Genomic DNA, 6,000 nt, shown 5'->3' on the forward strand with positions numbered 1-6,000 from the left:
TCCCTGATCCTCCTTGTCTTGCGCTGTTCATAGTGATTTGATTTGTTGTTTTTTCTGAGGACAGAAACTTAAATTTTCTTCCTTTGTACATTGTCTGGACATAGGCCAAAACCAATAAGTCTCAACAGTTTTGCATACTAGAGCGTTAAACAGTCAAATACTTACAATAAATCAAAATTATGTAATACTTGATGGAAATATTTAAATAAAAATGGACAATGACAAATGGCGGAATATAACATTCCTGTTATCATCAGTGAGATACAACACTTAAATATTTTATTAAAAACATGTTTAAATAGTCAGGTGCACATAAACAGTTTTGCTTTAATTTTTTAGTACAATATTTTTGTTAAAGCAGTAGAAACAACATTAACGAACTTGGGTGAACTTTTCCCAATTAAAAATTAAAAAGATGTTCGTGATTCTGTTTGAGAGCGCATACACAAATTAATGATGATAATATTTTCTCAAAACAAAATCTTCTAAATATTAAGTTCTAGGCACTCAGTAAACTTGCTTATGTAAACTTATTCAGAAACAAGTAAATGTGAATGCTGACCGTGGAAAGTAATATAAATAGATACGTGTCTTTTTACTCAATTGGAAAAAGATTGTACCAATTACGTAGTTTTGACCAGGTGATATGATGGTCCACAAAAATACCGAAATCGTTTAATTAGACATTTTTAATAAACAGGTTGGATACCCACACTATATACCAGAAATTGCAGTTTTAGTGAAAAAATATGAAAACTTGTTTACGTGCAAACATAATGTGGTTTTCTTCAAATACCTCCCTGGCATCAAGACTTGTTTGACTCAACTCAGTTCGAACTATTCACAGATTGTTTCCTTCTCCGAGGGGGTTAATTTTTTATAGAACTCTTCGAAACAACTCCTTTTATCTCTCAGGCACAAGGTGATACCACATGCTTGACACGACCACCAGGAGTGCCGTTGTTTGGTTGTCGAACTGCAACTGGCAGATCGCTTCCATGAACCCTTCACAGGTATATGTAGATTGCTGGTGAACCTGATTTCCTGCGCCACTTTAGCTTTGAACTTGTTGATTCTTTGTTTCATCTTACTTCTTCCTTTACGAGTCTTTATTGTAAGCAGTCCATCAACTAGACACATCCGGAAGCTCTTGAGGTCCATTAATTTACCTTCACTTCTTTGACGAAATATACTGAAAGCATTTATAATGCCACATTTTAAAATGCCAGAAAATCCCCGTATACCACCATTATTTTCCTGTCGACTTTGTAGCGAGCATGTCTGACTTATCAACGTACCCCATGTGTGCACTGTAACCGATCGCCAGACGGGGACAATTTACACTGGAACGACTATTATGAACCCATGATCCTCTGCAGTCTTCACCTTCTGAATCTGGTATGAACTATGCTACTGTACAACTGAACGTCTGCAAGTCATTTTGTGATCACAGTAAAACGATATGGTTTGTGAAGCATGCATGCCCCATAAAGCATATACAGAGTGGTAGGAAAGAACGTAAACTGAGTATATGAGCGTTGGTCATCCTGAGAAGTAATTTGAAAAAAATAAGTTGATATCTAGCACCGTTGTGCTAAATCTGCACGTGGCTTGGTCGGGCTTAAGAGCCATACCGAGAAATGAGCATAATGCCATCGTAGCGTACTTGCTATGGGCTGAGCCCATCAGCAGGGAGGTTATTTCTTCTATTGGCGCTCTCAAGCCGGACATAATCCACGTGCACAACATCGCCTTGCAAAGCTCATTGAAGGAGATCTGATTGGCTAATTTCTCATCAGTATGACCAACCTTCTAACGCTCATATACCCGGTTCACGTAGTGACTACACTATTATCAAACAAAATTATTCTTTCTATACTCTAATACTCATTGCATCTCTTTGGTGTATTTACAAAAGATACATACAAGTAATGTACTCATTAGATATATTATCAGCAGTTATAATAATGTCAAAACCCGTTCACAGTAGCAACAAGTCAGAAGGTAAAAGCATACATACTTCATGTGAATAATCTCTCTGAAGGCGGGAGAAACGCTAATATTTAAATGCTTTCTACATCGGTCAACAGAGCGAAGCATGTTACAGTACCTACCGCTGTGCAGCTCAAGGTGTGCAATCATACCAATACCGGGTTAAGAGAATAGTGCTACGACTTCCTCAGTGATGAGTAAACTAAATGCTATTACTTATCGTACTAACTTAAAAATTAGTGGAGTACTTTTAGACGAATGCCACGTGTTAATAGAAAGAACGCAGTGGGTCAACATCTCAGACATTAATTGAGATGAAAATGGAACGATCGAGGGTAAGTGTGATTCTCGCATGGTTATGTTTACATTGCTTATAGACGATAACAAATGATCCTTGGACTGTGTGGCATACGTACTGTATAAAATGACTTCCAAGAAGGTACTGGCATTAGGCCACTAGGGAGGAAAAAATCAGAGTGGAAGCGAAGGTGGATCGAAATTATGGTACTACCATTATCATCTGTAATTCATTGGGCTTATTTACACAAACTCAGCAACAAAATGTTACAAAGAGCACACTAAGAAATCACTAAGACTATTCTGTTGAACATACTCTTCAACAAAGTTAATTTTCTGTCGAAACTATTTTTTTTTTTATTTTCTTATATAAATTATACGGTAATTAATAGAGCAAAGGGCACATTGGCCCAGCTGTAGAAAGTTAAAATAATAAAGCCATACTGGAATCAGAACAAAGAGGCTACGATCCCTGCACACATGCTCCGATGCTCGCAGCCCAGCAGCCTTGAGGTCGAAAGGAAGACCTAAACAAGACAAGCAAAGCAAAAACGAGGGGGATGCACAGGACACTGCCAGCCACTAACACTACGTTTGAGAAGGGAAGGGCAACAACCAATACCGACACGGAACAAGCGCACCTCAAGTGTTCGTTGAGCGGTGGTGGTGGTGATTATTGTTTTAAGAGGAAGTACAACTAGGCAACCATCCTCTATATAACACTAATCGGAAAGAAGAAATGGAAGGGGTTCGACACTTCGAAAAATGAACGTATCAGCCAAAGGAAGACAAGGACCACGAAGGGCGTGAAAATGAAAGACTCCCTAGGCCTCCATACGTAATACCGGCGGGGTCTGAAAAGAACAAGAGATGAGCAAGGGAGGTCGGATAGGATAGATGAAAGTGAGTAGCTAGGCACAAGTAAGTGGAAGCAATGCCAATATTCAGCTAAGGGCCCCGTCGTCGCCAACCCACGCTCCAAAGTTCAGAGCCACTGGGGCTGTGCGTTCAGCGTCTATGAATAGCTGATAATATCTTGGAGGTTATGTTTTGTTATGCGATTTTTGAGCCAATAACGGTCATGGAAAATACATCCGTCATCCTTCTTCTGCTATATGCGCACTCTTGTGGGATCGTGGATGTGATCAGTACATGTTGCCCAATTGTTTGTTTGTTGGTCGGTCGGTGGGTGGGTGGGTGTTTGGTAGGTTGGTTGGTTGGTTGGCTGGCTGGCTGGTTGGTTAAGACGTTAGCATAAAAGCAGCTTGACAGAAACTCAGTATTTAAACTGTGGTATAGCCAGACTGTGCACTAGTATGCATATTATTTGCTGTCAACATTCAAATATACTCAAATTTTGAAGTCCCTTACGTAGACAATAATAAGTATTTATTAGTGATTTAAGCCCACTGGGGAGCGCTTATGACTAGTTCTTGTTGGATGGTCGCTTTCGTCCCCAATACCTCTTGAGACGTGCTATTAGTTTTTCCTTCCTTTCCTGTGGTAGAGGAGACCACGAATTTAGCAATTTACAAAATGTATGCTGGTCTGAGACGTCAATATCAGAAATCCCAGCCAAATCTAAGTCTCCTTTTACTTCGTATAGCGCCAAATGCTACCACTCTTCTAGCTTTTGATGAGTAAGCTTGCCGTTGTCCATTCTCGGAAGGTGCTCGTAAAACTTCAACCGCCTGCGTAGCCGTTTCTAACTGTTGGTACAGTTCAGATTTTCGTCTGAGTCGATATGTTCCATTCGGGAGCACTCTTGGCCCATGAATTTTCCGGAGGATACGTCGTACACGGTGCCTTTCCTGTTCATCAGTAAGGTGTCTGTCTCCGTAGCGTAACGGTTACTGTTATTAGCTGCCGCTCTCGGAGGCCCGGGTTCGATTCCCAGTACTGTGAAAAAATTAAGAACAGCAGGAGTGCTGGTACGTGGTTGAAAGGGTACATACAGCTCACATGTGCCTTAGAGTGCTGCACTACCTCGGGATGAGGACACGAGTTTACTTTAAGTCCGACTCCATTGTTAGCGTGCTGCCCTTTTGGTCCAGAGGGACCCGGCTTCGACTCCCGGCCGGGGCGGAGATTTTAACCTTAAATGGTTAATTCCCTTGGCTCGGGGACTGGGTGTCTGTGGTGTCCCCAACATCCCTGCAACTCACACATAACACTATCCACCACCATAATAACATGCACTTACCTACATATGGAAGATGCCATGCACCCTCATCGGAGGCCCTGCCTTACAAGGGCTGCACTCGGCTAGAAATAGCCACACGAAGTTATTATTATTATTATTATTATTATTATTATTATTATTATTATTATTATTATTATTATTATTATTATTTTTATTATTATTCCGGGGTATTTGTGGACCACAGAGGTGAAAGAAGGTGCCGGGATGAATGGGTCTAACTACAATGTCAAGAAAAGAATTTAAAACTTAAACTGAAGGTTATATTTTCTTAAATTCAACCTTAGCAAATTTTCATAACAATGAACGTCAGTTACAATGACTAATTTTAGACGAGAAAAGAAAATTCAAAATTTAGCGACAGTTTAAAAATCTGGGCATCAAGCCCCTCGCTTTACAATTCTTGAGCTCCTAGCTCAAATTTACAAAAGAGCACAAATTTACTCAAGGGCAGAAATCCCTCAATACATGGAGCACTTGCTCCCAACTTACAATATCAAGCCTCCCTAGAGACACTTTTACAACACTTGAAGAGAGCTGACGTGCACTCAGTTTTCCAAGCCTATCCAAGGCAATATCAGAAAATTACAATCACTCCCCATCAAGGCACAACTTACAAATTTGAAACAGGGGTATCTAGTACCCAACCTAGTGGGTCTTTGCGGAAAAGAGCAGGTTAAGTAAATGGCAAACACAAATTGAATGGAGGCGTGTACTTGCACTCCTAGGTATGAATTCTTAAAACCTAAAGGGCTCTAGGCCGATGAAACAGGGGCTATTCCCGAACTATGGAGGTGACTCGTATAAGAATAAGTTAAGACATTACGGAAAGGAAGAAACCAGTTACAAAACGTAGTCACCTCAAACCGATATGAAGGGGAGCTCAAGAGGGTACATCACTCTCTATCCCCGATTTACAATTAAAGATTTTATGAAGCTTTTACATTAGCCGGCAGAAAGTTACATTTTTAGAAAACCTAGGTTACATAGTTAATGATTCGGACCTTTCCCTCAGGTTAAACTGTGGAGCTAGCAAGAAATAAAGATGTTATGTGGCCATTACCTTGTCGGTGTACTGCTGCCTGATTAAAGAGGCGCCGCCCGCCTCCTGCTTTGACACACACACTAGGTCAGATGACGATCAATTGGCTAAGAGACGAGAAAATCCGCAGTTTATAAACCCTCGGGAAAGTTCGAGATCATTCATGAATAATCAAGACACACCCAAAGAATGTTATTGGTAGATTTCAAAAGTAACTCTCAGGATCGAAGAAGAAGAAGAAGAAGACTGTGATTGGTAGAAAATTAATTATAGTAATTAGGGATTGGCTAGATTCAAAACTGGCTGAAAGAAAAGATAAATATTGCCAACCCTAAAATAAATGACCATCAATTAGTAAAAGAACTTATGAATAGAAAACTTCTTTAAATCAAAAGTTCTTTCATTTCGCACCAGGGTGCATGATCATAGTTTCTTGTAGTGACATCTATGGAAGAAAGTCCAAACTTCT

This window comes from Anabrus simplex, chromosome 6 (assembly GCF_040414725.1).
Source record: "Anabrus simplex isolate iqAnaSimp1 chromosome 6, ASM4041472v1, whole genome shotgun sequence".
NCBI lineage: Eukaryota > Metazoa > Arthropoda > Insecta > Orthoptera > Tettigoniidae > Anabrus > Anabrus simplex.